Here is a 19,352-nt window from a genome sequence, read left to right as displayed (position 1 = left end):
TGATTCCTGATAGTAAATTACAGATTTGCGAAGCAACAGGAGTGGGTATACACTTAATGGCCCTGACCACACCAGTGGTACGATAGAAGACGGCCTTAGTCATGTGGCCTGAACACGATTACATACACACTGAGCACGCGAATGAACACTAGAGGTTCAATATTAGTTTGTTAATTCCAAGCAAGTGCGAGCAGCTATTAAAAATATTAATGCAACCCCGTTTTTTGTTTTTTTCGCTGCTTTTCCTCTCTGATAATTTGCATGTCATCGTAGCCACTTATGTCCCAAAATCGAAGCATGAGCATATGTAAACCCATCGAATTAGATAACGTCTCATGTGGTCCACTGAATCTTTAAATCTGGATGAAGAAATAAAATACATGTAAACGTGGCTATTTTTGTCACATTCTTATAACCCTAATGTATAGAAGCCATAGAGCGATAAATGCCTACTTTTGAAGCTGCGTGCATCTGAAACACAGTTAATGTGACCTCAGCCTTAGAAATAAACCCCAGTGACATTGATATTTCGCCGCTAAATACAGCGAACCTCCGTTGAAACGCTTACATGAGAATGCTGGTCTCGTTTAACCCTGTTCTCATGGCTTAATTGGCGTGTCCTTAGAGCGATTACATGCTCTAGCTGCGTATTGCTCCAGGTGTATGAACACAGATGTATAAATGCTGCTGCAGATATGCTTAATGTTCGTTCCTGCAACCGATGCACAACCATGTTAACCACCAGGCAACATACACAGTGGTATGGATTAAAAAGCATTCACTTATCTTAGATGCGGATTTCAGATGTTCTGAAACAAACTGCAACAGTTTGATTTGCAAGCAGCGATGAGATCAGTTAATTGCAATCAGCAATGCGATGGAAAGACACTGAATAATGGGGATTTAAATAGACCGCAGGTGATAGGTGTCAAGACTGGATTGGTACATGTCAGGAACAGCTGACTGTCAGCTGTGGCAAGCATGACTAACATGACCTGACTGAACTAACGCAAAGCTCGATTCCGGTTGCAGTCCGCCTCAAACTCCCTCTGGTGTACAGGAGAATTCATCCAATGTTTCATGTTTCTAAATTAAAGCCTGTTTTTCATTCACCCATTAATCCACCGCGTCTCGTAGACAGGGAACCAGCTTATTCGGTTAAACATATTCTGGAATCGAGGCGGAGGGGATGAGGATTTCAATACTTGGTGGACTGGGAAGGTTATGGTACGGAGGAGAGGAGTTGGGTTCCTGCTAATTATAGACATATTGGACCACTCCCTTATCGATGATTTCAATTGGCAGGTAGGTTCTCCTGAGAACGCCAGGAGGTGTCCTTGTAGGGGAGGGGGTACTGTCACAGTTCATGGGTCAGTGTGCTCATCCTGCATCTCTGTCTAACTGTGTGCGAAAAGTTTTCAATATTGTTTGTAATATGTATTTGTATTCTTTCTGTTTATACTGTTGTATGCTCTGCTGTTATAAGCCATGAGGAAGAACTATCATGCACACAATGATTAGAGCTCAGTGCTGCTAACTGTGAGAGCAGCTGGAAAACTGGAGAAGAACAGTTGAACACCTATTAATAGTTGTGGTTCTTGTTGTACAAGAACCACAACAAGCAAAAACAATGATGAGCACTCTGAACAAACAACAGTCAGATGCTTGATTATGCAATGTGCTTTACTGAGTTCATTTTTTGTTACACAACTGTTTATTAAATGTTCTTTTGTGAAAAGTAGTATAAAACGAAAAGCAACTGTGCAAATTAAGAAACCATCCCACCCCCTGGTAGACTTGAGGATAGAAAAGAAAAATAAATAAATACATAAAGTAAAATAAATATCAATAATAAAAATTAAAAAAAATTAATATTAATACTGTGACAGGGTGATGAAGGACACAACTCGAGGATGCAGGTAAGTTCCCCGAAGGGTGGATTTTATTTAGGTTGGGGTGGTGAAAAGGCGTTGGTGTGAGGCAGTTTGGTGCTTGGTGTGAGGCTTCCTTTTCAATTGGTGCGCAGGTGAGGTGTGGGTCCGTGCTCTCCTGTGTGTGGGCTGGCAGTCACACACTGCTCTCTATAGAAACAATAGAGTGAGTGGTTAGCCGAGTCTTGTGGAGACATCTCTCACCTCTGCGTTCGTTTGCTGGGTTTAAATAACCAGAGCTTGATTGGGCGCAGGTGTGGCCGCTCAGCCCGTGATGAGCAGGTGCAAGTGTGTCTGGGCGACGCTGACGAGAGCTCGGGACATGTGTCACAATACATAAAATACAATAAAATAATATTTACAAAGATTTTAGAAAAGATGACACAACATTAAAAGATGAATGCCATAAATTAACAGTTTAGAAGTTAAGAATTCCATCGAGATAATGTCCAACAAATATACGACCCAGCTTTTTCTGTCCATTGTGTGAAGAGGATTCCAACGGTTGACTACGAACTTTTTTGCTGCAGTGAGAGCAGCTTACAGTAAACATCTTTGTTGGTCAGATGAGGTGGGGTCCCAAAAGTAAAAAAAAATTGCATAAAGATCCTTGTGAACAGAGATTGCACACAGAAGATGACAGATCCATATGAAAACATTTCATTGGAGTCAAGAAAACCCTATGCAGCAATTTCCTATGATTTATTTGGTGGTTAGGGTTTTTAGAAGACAGTTTAAACATTCCCCATATCTGATCCGAAAATAAAACATACACATCCTCATTAAGACCCTTAGCCCAAATATTTGTAATAGATAAAGGTTTGTATGATTGCTCAAGAAGAAAAAGATAGGTGACTAAGGCAGAATAGGGGAATTCCTCAGAGGGAAAGATTAGTTTGGGCAAAGGGTGAATAGGCAGTTGAGAGTTCCAGGGCACCCCATATGCCCGTAGGGCCGATCTAATGTGCAAATACATAAAAAAGGAAGTACCTGGCAGATTATATTGAGTTTTGAGATTCTGGAAGGATTGTAAACCACTATCATCATAGATATCTCCCAGAGTGTTTACTTTATGAGGAGTCCATTGCGGACAATGAAATGGAGTATTGCCTTACAAAAGATTATTGTTGTGGAAAATTGGCAAATGCTTATGCCATATTATAACTAGTTTTAAACATCTTTCAGCATCCCTCCATGTGTAGAGCAGATGAGTTACAATGGGACCAAACCTAGATTTACACTGCCTAAGCGGAACCCCTGAAAAAACAAGATGCTTCAGTTTATATGCTAATGAAGTCTCTATTTGTTTCTATGTTTTGCCATGGGATTAACATACCCTGGTAACTAGGATTTTACACAAGCTCCAGTCAGGGTCCAGAACACCTGAGAAGAGATGATGCTGACCCTCAGAGGACCCCAGATGATGCTAACCCTGAATCAACAAACATAACTAACAAATATTGCTACAAGTGTGACTGCATCATATAATAATTGCTGTTAATAATGTTCAACAGCTGGCTGACTACATCTTGTATTCATTTTTCTGAAAAATCCTGTCATACGTGCACAAACTGACAGTCACCACTTATAAGCTACTACTAAATATTGTAGAAACGTAATTTTCTGTGAAGTTGCATGGTAACGATTTGTATTGTAAAAAGCGATATACAAATAAACTTGAATCGAATTGAATTGAATATGGATAAACAATAGATTCCTCAATTGCTCCCCAAGATACAGAAGCATCAGGGTCAAACCAAACTGATAAAGGGTGGAGGGAAAAGGCTTGAGCATGCAGTCTAAAATTAGGGAAAGAAAGACCTTCATGTAATCTACATCGTTGCAAGGTAGTCAGTTTAAAAAAGGATGTTTCCCATCCCATATATACCATTAAACACATACATCAAGTTTGTTCCAGTAGAAAACTGGTGGAGTGAGAGAAATCATAGAAGAAAATAAATGAATATGTGGTAGAACATACATTTTAATCACCGATATTAAGTAGGTAGACTTCGAAAACTGCTCTTTTAAACCCACACGTACCGCCGGCGCGGCGTCTTCAAAGTGCATTTGCAGCTTTTGACCGCTGAGTGAGTTTAACCACAAGTTATCAAACAAGCGCATCAAAGCACATTTTCGCAAATAGACGTCAGTTTTGCCTCGCTTGATGTGTTACATTTGACGGCTTCAGTCACGGAAAATGAAAGAAAAATACTATATGAAGAAAAATACTATAGTTAAAATATTTAAAATATTTAATATGTAATATTCACAGATGAAAGTTTGGTACTTTTGAAGTTATGTGCATTTCTTAGAACGAATTCAAGCAGGATAATTGTCAAGCCTGTGCCTGAGCCTGTGCTTATATTTTCTCAAAGCTACATGATATTAAACCATATTTTAGATTTGATAAATTTAAAAGGTGTGCAGTATTATTTATATTATATGAATTATGTGTTATATTATTCAAAAGAAATCATGTTTTAATTTGCATCGGAGCATTAATAAACTCTGCAGACCCGGTACCGGGTCCGGAAATAGCATGCCAGATGTTTGTGTCTCATTTGCATATCCTTCCTTATATGGTATTTGCCCAAAAATGGGTTCATTTGAAAGCTTAGAGTGTTTTCTTTACAAAGAATACCATTCATTGGGGTTTTATGATACATAAAGTAGTCAAATTAAGCTAAGAAATATATTCCCCCCCCCATAAATTTCCATCTAACGATTGCGAATACGTTTTCGTAAGAATGTGTATTTCAAATATTTTTCACAAAACAGTCAAGTCATATATCACAAGAAAGCTCTCATTCTCAGGAATCTGATGATGTAGATCATTTTATTGTGTGACAATCACAGATCGAATGATCTTCAACAGAATCGCGATGTAAAATTTCTCACCTTATTATTTATACATTTTGCACCGCTTCAGTCAGCCGCAAACAGCCACGCATACCTATTTACTCGATATAATCTTTTAGATTAGAATCTCTTCTTTCAAACAAGACCATTTTTACGTTTCTGCGTGCTTCCATTGCTGAGATATAAAGCGTTTTGTACAAGTGCGCAAAAGAGCTCCAAAGGCTGTATGGTTGACAAGATCTTCAACTCATATTGATGGGTGTAAAAGCCTTTCTTCTGCTATAGACATCTGACCTCTTTTGTGAAGCGCTATTTGTCCTAATTGCTGCCATTCACAAGTCGTTCCCTCCAATCGAATGTGTGATTCAGCACCAGCGGGGGTGCAGGAACTGGACAGCGACTGCCCACTCCTTTCCGCTCGTGTGACGCACTGGTGTCTGGGAAACGGAGTTTTTTGCTGCTTCTAAACAAAGGCCACGCGAGGCGAAACTACAAATGGCCGAATCTCCGGATTTATAATGCATAATATTCATAAAACAAGTTATGGATTACCAGCGTCACCGTGGAGAGGCCTATACGCGTGCTACTTGCCTTTTATACATATGATTCTTTATTCTGAGGCCTGGAAGCTCCGGTAGCAATAAGCTAATATGTTTATTTTCAATATCGTACAGTATTTGACCGCATCTCAGGGAAGGTACAGGTACAGTACTGGGGGAATAAACATAAATTAGTTTGTTGACGCTCCGAAGTTCGCGTAGAAGCTTCGTGGAGCATGTTAGCGCTGAATCAGAACCGAAACCAACATACACGCTGATAAAAAATCAAAATATTATATATGCAAGAGACAGGCGAGGTCTCCCAATCTTTACACGATGCAGAATAGACATAAATGAAACGATATGAAGCTGGAGATTGTGGATTCTATTTTAGATTGTGATAGACCAGATATTTTTTATAATTTTATGCATGTTGCTATTGTGTAATTTGACTTATTCTCTTTCAAAGACTGTTCAGAAAACCCACACACAAAAAAAGCACATTGTATTGAGATGGTTCATCATATGTGAAACAACATAAATAATACTATTTGTCACAAACAGCAGCTTTTTATGTAACTTCTGAGTGTTTTCTGTAAAATAATATACAGAGATCACATTATTCCATACTGCAAGTGTGCAAAAGATGACTTCATACTTATTTAGACAAAAATTTTATACAAAAATGGTATTATTCCTTCCTTCAGTTGGAATAGAATAACTTTTGCATAGATTAGGATAGAAAGAAATTTATGTTTTCCTCTAATAGCTGACAAGTGGAACAAGCACAAGACATTGGTCTGAAGTTGCCAGCCCCTTCAATGCCTGAGTTATACCATTTCAAACTTCAGTTTACACAAATAAAATAAAAAAGCGCCTTGTTTTTTTCCCTATTTATTATAACACAGACAGCATATATTGTCATTTTTATCAATTTCAACAGTGTTTTATGTAATTTCAAAGGGTTTCCTTTGAAATTATACCAAACTTTCTGAGCTTACACTGTAGCATTAGTATAGGCAGGCATTCAAAATTAGGTAGGAAAATGAAAAACGGAAATCCCCAAAATAGCATTTGTGCTTAAGAGGTTTTAAAAGTGGTGCCTATTTTAGGGGGTAGGCTACATGCATGCAATGTCAATATTTTCATATATTATGAGTAGTCCTATCATACACTTTATCTCAAGTCTTGATGATTTATGACCCTGATTTATGGCCTGATTTATGGCCGTACAGTCAGTGTTGACTGACAGATAGTCAGAAGTGTGCATGGTCAGTTTGGATTGATTTATGACTATATGGCCTGTCAGTCAAAGCGGTTGCCATGCCACTGGGTCCTGTGACCCTTGATTGACATGGTCTCAGATTTGACTTGTGTTGTGTTTATTACTGGATATATGATGGTTGTATCTGTTACCAGAGCAGTGGGGGGTTTCTTATGATGGTTGTATCTGTAACCAGAGCTGTGGGGGGTTTCTGTGAAGTCCTGTTGTTCACACCTAAAGACAGTTGGGAGGTGTTTGGGTTCTTCCTGGGGAAAAAAAATGGCTGTGCAAAAGTGAGGGTTTTGACACCTTGACAGGATCAATGTTTGTTTGATCTATATGGTGTTAATACTTAGGCACCGACAGGCCACATGCTGCCCGTCTACAAACACATTTGAAAAGGAGGACGATGTCTGGTGTCTTTCCAGGTGAGAATTTCAAAGAGTGAGACAGACAATTATCTAAATCATCAACTAACCAAGCCGCTGAAGAGATAAATAATTGAATGTTATCTGGAATTAATAAAGTCAAACAGGCATTCCTTAATGTTAAGAAAATACTATCCATAATATGTGGTGTTTAAAAGGAGTTGAAATCTCACGTTAATTTTAAAACCAACTCTAAACACACACACACACACACACACACATTGGTTTTCCATGTTCTATGGGACATCCCGTAGACGTAATGTTTTTTAGACTGTACAAATTGTATTTTGCATCACCAAACATCAACCTTACACTTAAACCTACCCCTTACACAAAATCTCTTTCATTTTAAGATTTTCAAAAACCCTTCATTCTGTATGATTTATAAACATGTTTCCTCACGGGGACAAAAACAATCCCCAAGAATTGTGGATATTGCCATCATTGTTCCCCATAACATGGGGTATACTTGAACCACACACACACACACACACACACACACACACACACACACACACACACACACACACACAGTAAAACTGAGTAAACTTAATTTGAATTATGAGCAAATCATTATTTGTTGTTTTTACGTTGTGTTATGTACGTATTTTTTCATTTAATAATCTAACCTGTAGATAGTATGTGTACTGTAAATGAACAAATATACATTTGACTTAAACTCAGTAAAATAATTACACCTTCCATTTTAAACATGTTTAAAAGATTATACATTGTGTGTCACTAAAGCAAGGCACAATGTCTATTGTCTTAATTATTTTTTAAATAACCTGATGACCAGCATTGTTTCTTTAGATCATTTATGCACACAAGTGCTTTTTTCACACGACTAGAAAACTCTTTGGATGTGTTTGGCAAACATCATTTCTACATCTTAAATGCATGACTGAACTTTTCTCATTCGACAGAAATACTATTTTCTAATTATTTACCCAGCCTATAACACGTGGTGTAAATGTTCTTACCTAGAACAGAAAACATACACTTTGACTATTTGATTATTTTGTAGGCATCATGTAATGTTAAATGGTTTACTAAAAAAAAATTTAGCACCAGCAGCTGTGATTATCAAAATTAAAGAAATGTACAAGCTAAGGATGTTTCAACTATCATCATTTCCTTTTGACTCTGATAAACTGGTAATGAATTTTCTATGCAAGTGACACAATATACAGTTCTCATACTATTTGTGTAGATAGCTGTACTAAAACATTTATGACTATTTTTGCATGCCAGCAGATTATGTCAAGGGTGTTTCACATCTAAGAATCACAATGTTTTGTAAATGACATTTTTCTTACACCTCAAGATTTAGCCATATCAAGATTTTGGACGGCCGTTCACAATTTGTTTGTGATGACCACTAATATAATTTAATAATGTACAAATCGGCCGAGAACTATAATTATTATTAATGTGTATTAATACATGTGTAACAGATTTATGTACATTGTTGGTTTCAAAAAATTATGGTTCCATGACACATGAGATTGTTCAAACTTACGTCAACTACATACTAGAACAAAACATGCTGGCCTGTAGAGATTTTCTTTTCTGGCTAGACCACCTGTAATGTCATTATAACTGTTTGTTAGTAATGCCAATTTGACCATTTTCTTCACTACTTCAGTGTATGAATGTATATTCAAAAATGTATTGTTGAAATAAAATGTTGAATCACATTTTAATCTTTCGTGGTTTATAAAACAATGGGCCTGAGCTCATGAAAAATGTGTTAATGTTATATTTAAAAGAAGCAGTCTCGATTCAGAGTGTTACATGGATATTTCAAGAAAAAATATTTGTAAATATCCTCTATATTCACACACACACATTAACCAAAACTGTGTTAAATACTTAATTTAATCGAGCAAATTTAAAGAATTCTGACATATATAAACACGGTAAAGCAGAGAACACAAAGAGCTCGCTAACATTACACCAGTTCTGTTTGCAAAAAAAAAATCCAGAGACTGACACACACAAAACTCTTTACAATCATGCATGACAATACAATACGATTGTGATGTTAAAAATGAAACTGTGGTTCAGAACAACACGCACAAATCATGGAAAGATAAAAAGAAAACATTTTAATTCTGCCACAACAAAGGCTCAAGCTCATTTTTGTTTGGTCTGGTTTCAGAGTTGGACTACTACAGTGAAAGACTTTTTGTACAGTACATATCTTCACAATGGAGTAATGTGGTGTTAAACATTTGGAGCAGTATCAAACACTATTCAACATAAACTAGAACCCAAAACTGTAATGTAACTGTGAGCTAGTTTCACATCATGTAGATTATCTCGGTAATGAAATATCGGCTCACTTGCATTTTCTGGCTAACAACTGAAATGCGGACTGATGCTAAACCCGTTTTTCAGGCGTCAAGGTTTGGTGAAACATATGTTATAAAATTTAAAAGATGATAAACTATATCAGATGTTCTTAAAAATGTAAACGTCGGACACGACAACTTTGTAAACACGTAATAACTAATATTTTAAGATAGATAAATGTTTAGATATTTTGTGAAAAACAAAGAAATAATACAATATTTCAGGGGCCCATGCTGTCGAAGACCATAATTTCTCACTGTGTTGTTTTAAAAGTAAAAGTAGATCAATTATAAAGACAGTCATGACAACACGCAGTTCCAGTCGTGTGTGTTTCCCGAATCAAACCAGTTAGTCTGATGAACACCTAAAACATCTAAAACATGTGTTGGTGCAGACCATCTAAAATGGACTAAAACATGCCTCTTTCAATGAATTCTTTCTACATGTGATCTCTGGTTTATTTACCAGTGTGATGTTTAGAGAAACAGAGAAAGGAAATAGTTCCTGGGCATCCTTGACTTTTAATGTCTAACTTTAAGTGTAATAGGTGGGTTTGTATTAAGTGTAACAGTCAGAACAGAAAATGCACTCATTTTCAAGTTGAGGTAGTGGCTATTATGTGTCTTTGTGACACTGGTAGACCAGAAAAAGCTCTAAAGTGCATCACTATCTCAGTTTAAACACTCTCTTGACAATCATTTAATCATCTTGTACTCTATTTTGTTCACGTTTTTGCCTGTTTGACCAAACTCGAGGAATAGTCTTTATCTAAAAAACAATGAAAAAGATACACGGCTGGTGGGCCGGATCGACATTAAAAGTTTTCACAATAATTTAGAAGAGAGGATTTCACTATCAGGTATTTGTTATTCTAATACATATTTCTGTTGTGGAAACATATTTCCTGTATAAAAGAGTATGTCTATAACCTATTCAAGGGCGTTTATTGCAATCTTATGGATCTTAAACGTAATCACATTAGAAAACAGAAAAATCTTAGCACACAGTAGATGCTAATGCTTCTGACATAAAGGGAGTACACATAGGCCTACTCTTTAATGTCCAGTAGAAATGTTGAAACTAACGAGTACGGCAAATAAAAATGTGAACATCATCATCAGCTATATGAACAAGAGCTCTTGATGTAGGGGCAATATTTTTATGCTGTAGTTATGCTGTAAAAAGTCCTATGAACAGGCACTGTATGTTTGACCACAGTGAGAGAAAACTCTTCATCAGAAAACTGCAAAACAACATGTAAACAGATCAGTCAACTAAAAATAAATAAATAAAATAAAATAATATATATTTACAAGTCACACATTGACAATTTTTGTCTTATGTGCTCATTACAGCTAAAATCCTGTTTTGCCAAATGCCGTACACACTTTTGCATTTCATAATTCAGTGATTTTTTTAGTCAGTTTTGCTACGTATGCAAAAGTTATGTTTGAATTTTTCTATAACCATTACAAAAGTGAGAACATCGTAGTTCTCAAATGTGTCTGTATTACAACAAAAGCCCATCTAACAAATCTGGCAGAAGTGGAGAAACAGATGTTTAGCACATACACACATTGTAGATGCTTACGTACACCAGGGGCCGGTTGCATAAACATAGTCATTATCTTAAGACTGTGTCTAAGAAATAGTCTGACTAACTAAAGTCACTGAAGAAAGACCATTGCATAAAATAAGCTCACACCTATCTTTATTAAGACAGTCTAAATCGCAGTGATTTGTGGGAAAAATAAGACGCTAAACAACTTAAACAAAATGGCCGACAGTTCGTGCTCGTCACAGTTTTCCTTTGCGGAAAATATTTGTATATTAGAGGAATACAATGCTGCTAAATCGACTCTAATGAACAAATTTAACGATTACAATGGCAATAGCAAAAAACACAAAGCTTGGACAACAATTACGGAAAGAGTTAACAGTGTCAACCCATCTGTCAACCGATCCGTCAAAGATGTTCAAAAACGGTTTAAAAATATGGTTCAAGAGGCAAAAAAGGAAATTTTTAAGCGAAAAAACCCAGCAACGGGGGGAGGACCATCTCCTAAATTGAAAAGGACAACGGAAATGATCATTGAAATATACGGAGACGAATCTCCGATGTTTTGGGGAATCCCGGGGGGGGGGGAGAGCGGAGTATCCGGGCGGACGTTACCCACAGCGGTGAAAGATACACAGTCTCAAACCGCTGTCACATCAACCCCGCTTGGACAGTCTCGTGAGTAATAATGTTTCGATGGTTATTGTTTTTGCTTCATTTTAAACACTGTAGGTTACTGCTCTGTTTTAGATTGAGTAACACTTATTATCTTATAGTTGACTGCGAGGTGACACTGACATTGGTCTCTCAAAATGACGAAGCTCCTGTTACAAGCCAGGATGACCAAACAACACAAAGTGAAGGTAAGCTATGCTTTCAATCTTTCAGCCCTCTACTATTCCTCACAACAATGTTTTTAGTTTAAAACAGATTAACAGTGTTTAAGTAAGCAATAACGCACAAGCGGCTGTGCTGTAGCCTATTTATTTAGTCACGGCTGAATGCACGACGCTAAGCGGACTTATTCAAGATGCAGCACTAGCATCGAGTAGGCTACTTTATTGCTTAAAACAGTTACGATAAAATACAAATATTATAAAATACAATAAGTGGACACAGGTTAGGGGAAATCACGTGCTGTGCAATCACTAGGCTAGTTGCTGCAGGACAGTGTTTTCAGATTATATATAATCAGACTACTTTTGTCAATAAAGACCATTTAACCTGTTCAATGTTTCACAAATTTTTTGTGTGTTCACATAGCCTGTGACACAAAAAAAAAAAAACAGAGGTCTATGCAGTGTCCCATTTTACATAGCTAAGTAATTGTTTTGTGTGTTTTTGTCTAAAACGAATGAACTACAAAAGGGTGAAGTAGCATGTAGTGCATTTTATCAGAAAAAAAGTACAACAAAAAATACAGTGCCTGTTACTTTTCAAATTTTGCTAATGTTGTTCTTGTTCTTTTTTAAATTTATTTTTAAAGATGACGATTTGGACAGCACCCAAATGGCACCTGTGGGAAGTGGCTCAGACACCGAGAGACAGAAAGATGCTCCAAGCAAGATAACCATGAACAATATACTTGAAAAACAATATCAAATATTAACACTGGAAGAGACTAAACTAAAATTAGAAATACAAAAACTAGAATTAGAGAAAACTAAGCTAAAGTTGGAGCTACAAAAACTTGGACATGAACTATAGATCTCATCGAACATTGTCCAATAACTAATCAAACAATTGTCTATTTAATAAGTACTGGTATTTAATTTTGAATTTACATATGTAATGTTTACATACAGAATCTTTAGAGATATTTAAGAGATTTGAAGAATTTTAGTGTAAGTTAATGTGTAGTGATTTGAAGATTATATCATATTTCAGCTGATTGTACTGATACTATGCATCAAATATTTTGTAAGTATTGTCTCAATTAATAAATTATAATATGTCCACTTAATTTAAAAGTATAAATTCTTTCATTGTTCTCAGTCAAACTGAGAAAATGTTTTCTACAATCATCTGTCGAATGTAACGCCCAGATCCATCTTCCCCTCCTGCCTCAGTAATCTCGAAAGTGGGTTCTTCACAAATTTGGTCATGCTCCAAGTCTGGGAGTGCAAGATCTCTATTAAATGGAAAATGATATTTTACTCATTTAATTTAAAATCATTGGGGAATATGTAGCTAGGAGTTTTAATTACAGTTAAAAACATATTTATTACCTTGCCATGTTGTGCAAAACAACGCATGCACAGATAATGTTGCAGACTTTTTCTGGTTTCATTTTGAGCTCTGCATGCAGACAATGAAATCTTCGTTTCAGGACTCCAAAACACCTTTCAATAACATTTCTTGTTTTGGTATGGGCTGTGTTGTACCGAGCTTGAGGCACACTGACTGGATTTAAGAAAGGTGTGAGTAGCCAGGGTTTTAGTGGATAACCAGAGTCACCCAAGAGCACACCATGCAATTCTCCTCTCTCAAATGCATCATGAATTTGGGAATTCACTAAAATTCTAGAGTCATGGGTTGATCCTGGCCAACGAGCAACACAGTTGAGCACTCTTAGTTTGGCATCACAAATAGCCTGCACATTAATACTGTGATAGCCTTTCCTATTAACGAACAATGGCTCATGAGTTGAAGGTGCTTGAATCCTAATGTGTGTTCCATCAATGGCTCCAACTACATTTGGAAATCCTGCAATGTTGAAAAAATCTGCCTTCACCTTGTTCAAGGTAGAGACATCAGTCGGATAAAGTGGAAGTCTTCCTGACAGTGCACAGGCAACCCGATGAATAATTCTTGATGCTGTAGACTTGTGTACCCCAATTAAGTCTGCAGCTGTGTTTATAAAACATCCTGTGGCAAAGAAGCGTAGAGCTAGACATACTTGTAGAAGTGGAGAGATGCTAAAATTTCTTGAAGTTTCAGGCCTCAAATGCTCCTCCAAGTCAATTGCTAGTTCTTGTATTGCATGTCTAGGAAACCTTAGCTTCTCCAGCAGTTCCTTTTCAGAAAGGACTTCTAATGGGTTTGAACGATCTTTGAAAACTCTTTCTATTCTTATTGCCCTTTCATAAAAGCAAATATTAAAATGTGCCATACCGCAAGACAAAGTCGGGCCACATTTGTGAATCTAGAGCACTTGACAGTTTATTCGTTTCCATGGCAACATAGATTGTAAAGGAAAGTTAGTCAAGGGGGAACCACTCTTACTTTTTTGTCTTAAATTAGACCAGTCTAAAATATTATGCAACTGACTTAAAAAGTAAATACCAGTCTTAAAGAAAAAAATTAGACGACTAACTTGCAAGACTAGTCTTAAATAGATTTATGCAACCGGCCTCAGCTCTCTTTCCCACGCGAGAATTAGCATGAACTTACAGGAGTCTTAAAACAAAAACGGCCAAACAAACAAAATGTGAATGGTTTCATCTGCATCTGAACAAGATGACTTAATCTAGTGGATTAATAAAAAATACCATTTACAAATCAACATACATTTTTTTAACAATTGTATTCTGAATTTTATATGCATTGTAAACATTTGCTTTCTTGCTATACTCTCTTTCTTAGTGATTTGGTCACGTGAATACACGAAAGGTTATGGATAAAATTTATCTACACAGGAGTGTGGAAACTTTAACATGCTCAAACTTAAACGAGTGTGCAGCTTTCAGTGTAACCGTTTGACTTAATTTTTGTGTCGATGCTTCATGTGATCACACTTTTTGGACAGACACAAAGTTGCACTAAAAGAAATATCTCGGAGAGAAAAACTGTAACTTAATTTCTTAATTTTCATTTATTCCTATTATGATGACACCACACAAAGATCACCTAAAAACGTACAGTCCAACAAACAAATTGTGAACGGCCGTCCAAAATCTTGATATGGCTAAATCTTGAGGTGTAAGAAAAATGTCATTTACAAAACATTGTGATTCTTAGATGTGAAACACCCTTGACATAATCTGCTGGCATGCAAAAATAGTCATAAATGTTTTAGTACAGCTATCTACACAAATAGTATGAGAACTGTATATTGTGTCACTTGCATAGAAAATTCATTACCAGTTTATCAGAGTCAAAAGGAAATGATGATAGTTGAAACATCCTTAGCTTGTACATTTCTTTAATTTTGATAATCACAGCTGCTGGTGCTAAATTTTTTTTTAGTAAACCATTTAACATTACATGATGCCTACAAAATAATCAAATAGTCAAAGTGTATGTTTTCTGTTCTAGGTAAGAACATTTACACCACGTGTTATAGGCTGGGTAAATAATTAGAAAATAGTATTTCTGTCGAATGAGAAAAGTTCAGTCATGCATTTAAGATGTAGAAATGATGTTTGCCAAACACATCCAAAGAGTTTTCTAGTCGTGTGAAAAAAGCACTTGTGTGCATAAATGATCTAAAGAAACAATGCTGGTCATCAGGTTATTTAAAAAATAATTAAGACAATAGACATTGTGCCTTGCTTTAGTGACACACAATGTATAATCTTTTAAACATGTTTAAAATGGAAGGTGTAATTATTTTACTGAGTTTAAGTCAAATGTATATTTGTTCATTTACAGTACACATACTATCTACAGGTTAGATTATTAAATGAAAAAATACGTACATAACACAACGTAAAAACAACAAATAATGATTTGCTCATAATTCAAATTTAGTTTACTCAGTTTTACTGTGTGTGTGTGTGTGTGTGTGTGTGTGTGGTTCAGGTATACCCCATGTTATGGGGAACAATGATGGCAATATCCACAATTCTTGGGGATTGTTTTTGTCCCCGTGAGGAAACATGTTTATAAATCATACAGAATGAAGTGTTTCTGAAAATCTTAAAATGAAAGAGAATTTGTGTAAGGGGTAGGTTTAAGTGTAAGGTTGATGTTTGGTGATGCAAAATACAATTTGTACAGTCTAAAAAACATTACGTCTACGGGATGTCCCATAGAACATGGAAAACCAATGTGTGTGTGTGTGTGTGTGTTTAGAGTTGGTTTTAAAATTAACGTGAGATTTCAACTCCTTTTAAACACCACATATTATGGATAGTATTTTCTTAACATTAAGGAATGCCTGTTTGACTTTATTAATTCCAGATAACATTCAATTATTTATCTCTTCAGCGGCTTGGTTAGTTGATGATTTAGATAATTGTCTGTCTCACTCTTTGAAATTCTCACCTGGAAAGACACCAGACATCGTCCTCCTTTTCAAATGTGTTTGTAGACGGGGAGCATGTGGCCTGTCGGTGCCTAAGTATTAACACCATATAGATCAAACAAACATTGATCCTGTCAAGGTGTCAAAACCCTCACTTTTGCACAGCCATTTTTTTTCCCCAGGAAGAACCCAAACACCTCCCCACTGTCTTTAGATGTGAACAACAGGACTTCACAGAAACCCCCCACAGCTCTGGTTACAGATGCAACCATCATAAGAAACCCCCCACTGCTCTGGTAACAGATACAACCATCATATATCCAGTAATAAACACAACACAAGTCAAATCTGAGATCTCTTTGATCTTTTGATTTACACACCTCTGCCATGTCAATCAAGGGTCACAGGACCCAGTGGCATGGCAACCGCTTTGACTGACAGGCCATATAGTCATAAATCAATCCAAACTGACCATGCACACTTCAGTCAACACTGACTGTAAGGCCATAAATCAGGCCATAAATCAGGGTCATAAATCATCAAGACTTGAGATAAAGTGTATGATAGGACTACTATTATGCCTATATTTTAATTTATATTTAAAAATTCCTTTAATAAAACAACATGCATTTTTGTTATTCATTACCTGTACTTTATTTTGACAGATAACTTATTTGGGAAAAAGCCATTTGTCTGCAAACTGATTAAGAAATTGTTGCATGTTTAAAGGTGTAGAACTGTATAATTTTGTCAACATTATTTATGCCTAATTAGCCTAAAACAAGAAACAAATAAATTAAACCTGCACGATTTAGGTTGAAATCGTAGCCTATAAAAAAATAAAAATAACAGGAGAGTTTCAAAGTGGCTTATTGTGTGTAAACTTTTTCCCTATCACATGCCAAACTAATAAAATTGTAAGCATTAAATCTGCTTTCTGCTGTGCAAATTTTGTTTTTGAGGAAAATAACAGTACATTTTTGTCAGTTATTTTATCTAAACAGATCGATGAATTTCTTCAAGATTTCAAAATCAGATAGCCTACTGATAATGTAGTAGCACTGTAAGATTACATTTGTTTGAATGCATTATTGCTAAAGGGATTGTATGTGAATGTGCTGTATCTGTTTAAATCATGATTTAACCCGAAAACAATCAGTAAAAGAAACAAACAAATCTCCTTAGCCTTTAACATCCCGCTCAACTTTTGCAGTCATTATAACCTTCTCAAGCCATAGCTAAATATGTTTAACATTAATTATTGCTGAATATGCAGTTATATTACGGGCTGTTGGCATGAATTGTACTCGTGATGGAGGCTCCAGTCAGAATCACACCGCTCCTCTCATAATCTGCTCGACTGCGTGTCTGTCAGACGCTCGGGGAGGGTTGAGTCCACTCGGAACTACGAGAGCCTGAGTGGTGCGTCAGTGGATAAAAAGAAAACAGATTTTCATTCAAACAAATAGATGGACATTACAAATTTGAGTTAATCAATAAAATCGCTTTCATATAATTTAATTAAAAACAAAAAAAATGCAGCAGCATTTAAATGCAGGTGTTTAAAACATGTGCAAGATTTGCACTGCACTGATGGTAGATGTGCAGCATTTATTCTTATTTGTTTTATCTTCATTACAAATCTTGTTTGGTTTTATTTTGGATAATTGCACGTAAAAAAATAATTTACGTTGTAATGCATATGCAAAATGTGAATTCATATAAATATTAAAGTGTTTGTGCAAAAATTATTAATGTGCATTAATGACAAGGCGCATTAATATTCAACATTCAACAATCTGTGAATGTTGTATTTCTCTCATCGGAGAGAGCTAGCACTGTGATTTTCATCTTGCAGATGACACTAAAACATTTGTTTATTAATAAATAATTAAAATGTCTAATTTTTCACAATTATTAGGCTATTTCTGCATGTGCTTTGTGGCAAACTTAATGCATGTGCTTGAGCGCGTAATATATTAAGACTTAATTATGTAAATTTAATATAAACCTCTGATTAGTTGAATATAACAAATGAACAACTGGAACTAGAAAAATCTTACATGGGGGGCAGACCATTTTTTTGTCTCAAAACAACAGTCCTAAACCCTTTCAGCAAGTGAAAGCCTCATAAGACACTGTCCATATGAAAGAGCAAGAGATTTACAACTTTATCTCGACCCCCACAAGTCATGCATAACTACCCCACAAAAACCCAACCCCCTTCAGCTGAACAGAATTTGGTTTATGTTTTGGCTGAAGGAACGATGTGTTTTCATGTTACTGGGCTGAAACATGCCTGTACGCGCAGCACTACTCTTTGTATTCATTATTTTCTCGCAGCCCATATTATTAATTTCACAAGACCATAATTATAATAACAAATTATCAATTAATAAATTATTATTATTTTATGAAAATCATTGTTATTTGTGATCGTGGGTGTTTGCGGAAGGCTTTAAGACCAAGCAGAATCTTCTGTTCCCGCCTCACAGCACGCGGGACTCCGCACACTGACGAAGCTTCACTGTCTACACTTTGACTTTACTAAATCAAATTGAGGCGAATACAACTTAATGACTATGAGCCCAATATTTAGCAAGGCAGGAAAACGGAAAACATTCATTCTAACGGAAGGAAAACGTATTTCATCGAGCTAATGCTGTTAAAGAGAGAGTTAAAGAGAGAGAGAGAGAGAGAAAGAGAGAGAGAGAGAGAATTAAATTCACATTTATTGTTACAATTAACCTGTTACAGGAGATTTATAAAAAAACACAAACAATAAAATAAGATAAGTAACTACTTTCCCCCTCTGTTTTTTTTTTTTTTTTAAACCTTAAGATCAATTCATTATCATACAGTGTACATAATACTTCATTTATTCCCCATAGTTCTCTAAAGTTTGGTAAAGATTCCACCATCTTGTAATATGCATACTCCACCCTAATTCGAGAAGCTACCAAACCTAAAAACATAGGCAAAACGCTTATTGACCTTTGCCCCAGCAGTCTGTTTTTTCTTGTCTTCCAAATAGCCAATTTTGCAGTGCCAGATAAAAAAATTATTAAAACAGTCACATTTTTCTTTTGAACTGAATACTTTGGCCCGAAAATGAACAATTGAAAAGAAAAATCTACACCCAGGGATAAAAAAACAAATACTTAAAAAGTCAAAAAGATTGACCAATCGTGAACACTGTACAAAAAGATGAAAAATTTACTCAG

The 19,352-nt window shown here is 36.0% G+C and overlaps 1 long non-coding RNA gene across 1 annotated transcript; it reads left to right on the top strand.

Annotated features, from left to right (window-relative positions):
* Positions 1–11,584: 11,584 nt before the first annotated feature.
* Positions 11,585–12,903, top strand: LOC113100661 (uncharacterized). The gene is made up of 3 exons (XR_003289758.1): positions 11,585–11,618; positions 11,717–11,803; positions 12,427–12,903. It is a non-coding gene; the product is annotated as an uncharacterized LOC113100661 (long non-coding RNA).
* The last annotated feature ends 6,449 nt before the right edge of the window (positions 12,904–19,352 follow it).

Source organism: Carassius auratus, unplaced genomic scaffold, assembly GCF_003368295.1.
Source record: "Carassius auratus strain Wakin unplaced genomic scaffold, ASM336829v1 scaf_tig00217323, whole genome shotgun sequence".
Lineage (NCBI taxonomy): Eukaryota > Metazoa > Chordata > Actinopteri > Cypriniformes > Cyprinidae > Carassius > Carassius auratus.
The sequence above is the reverse complement of the archived record's forward strand: the minus strand, read 5'-3'. Positions and strand labels throughout refer to the sequence as shown.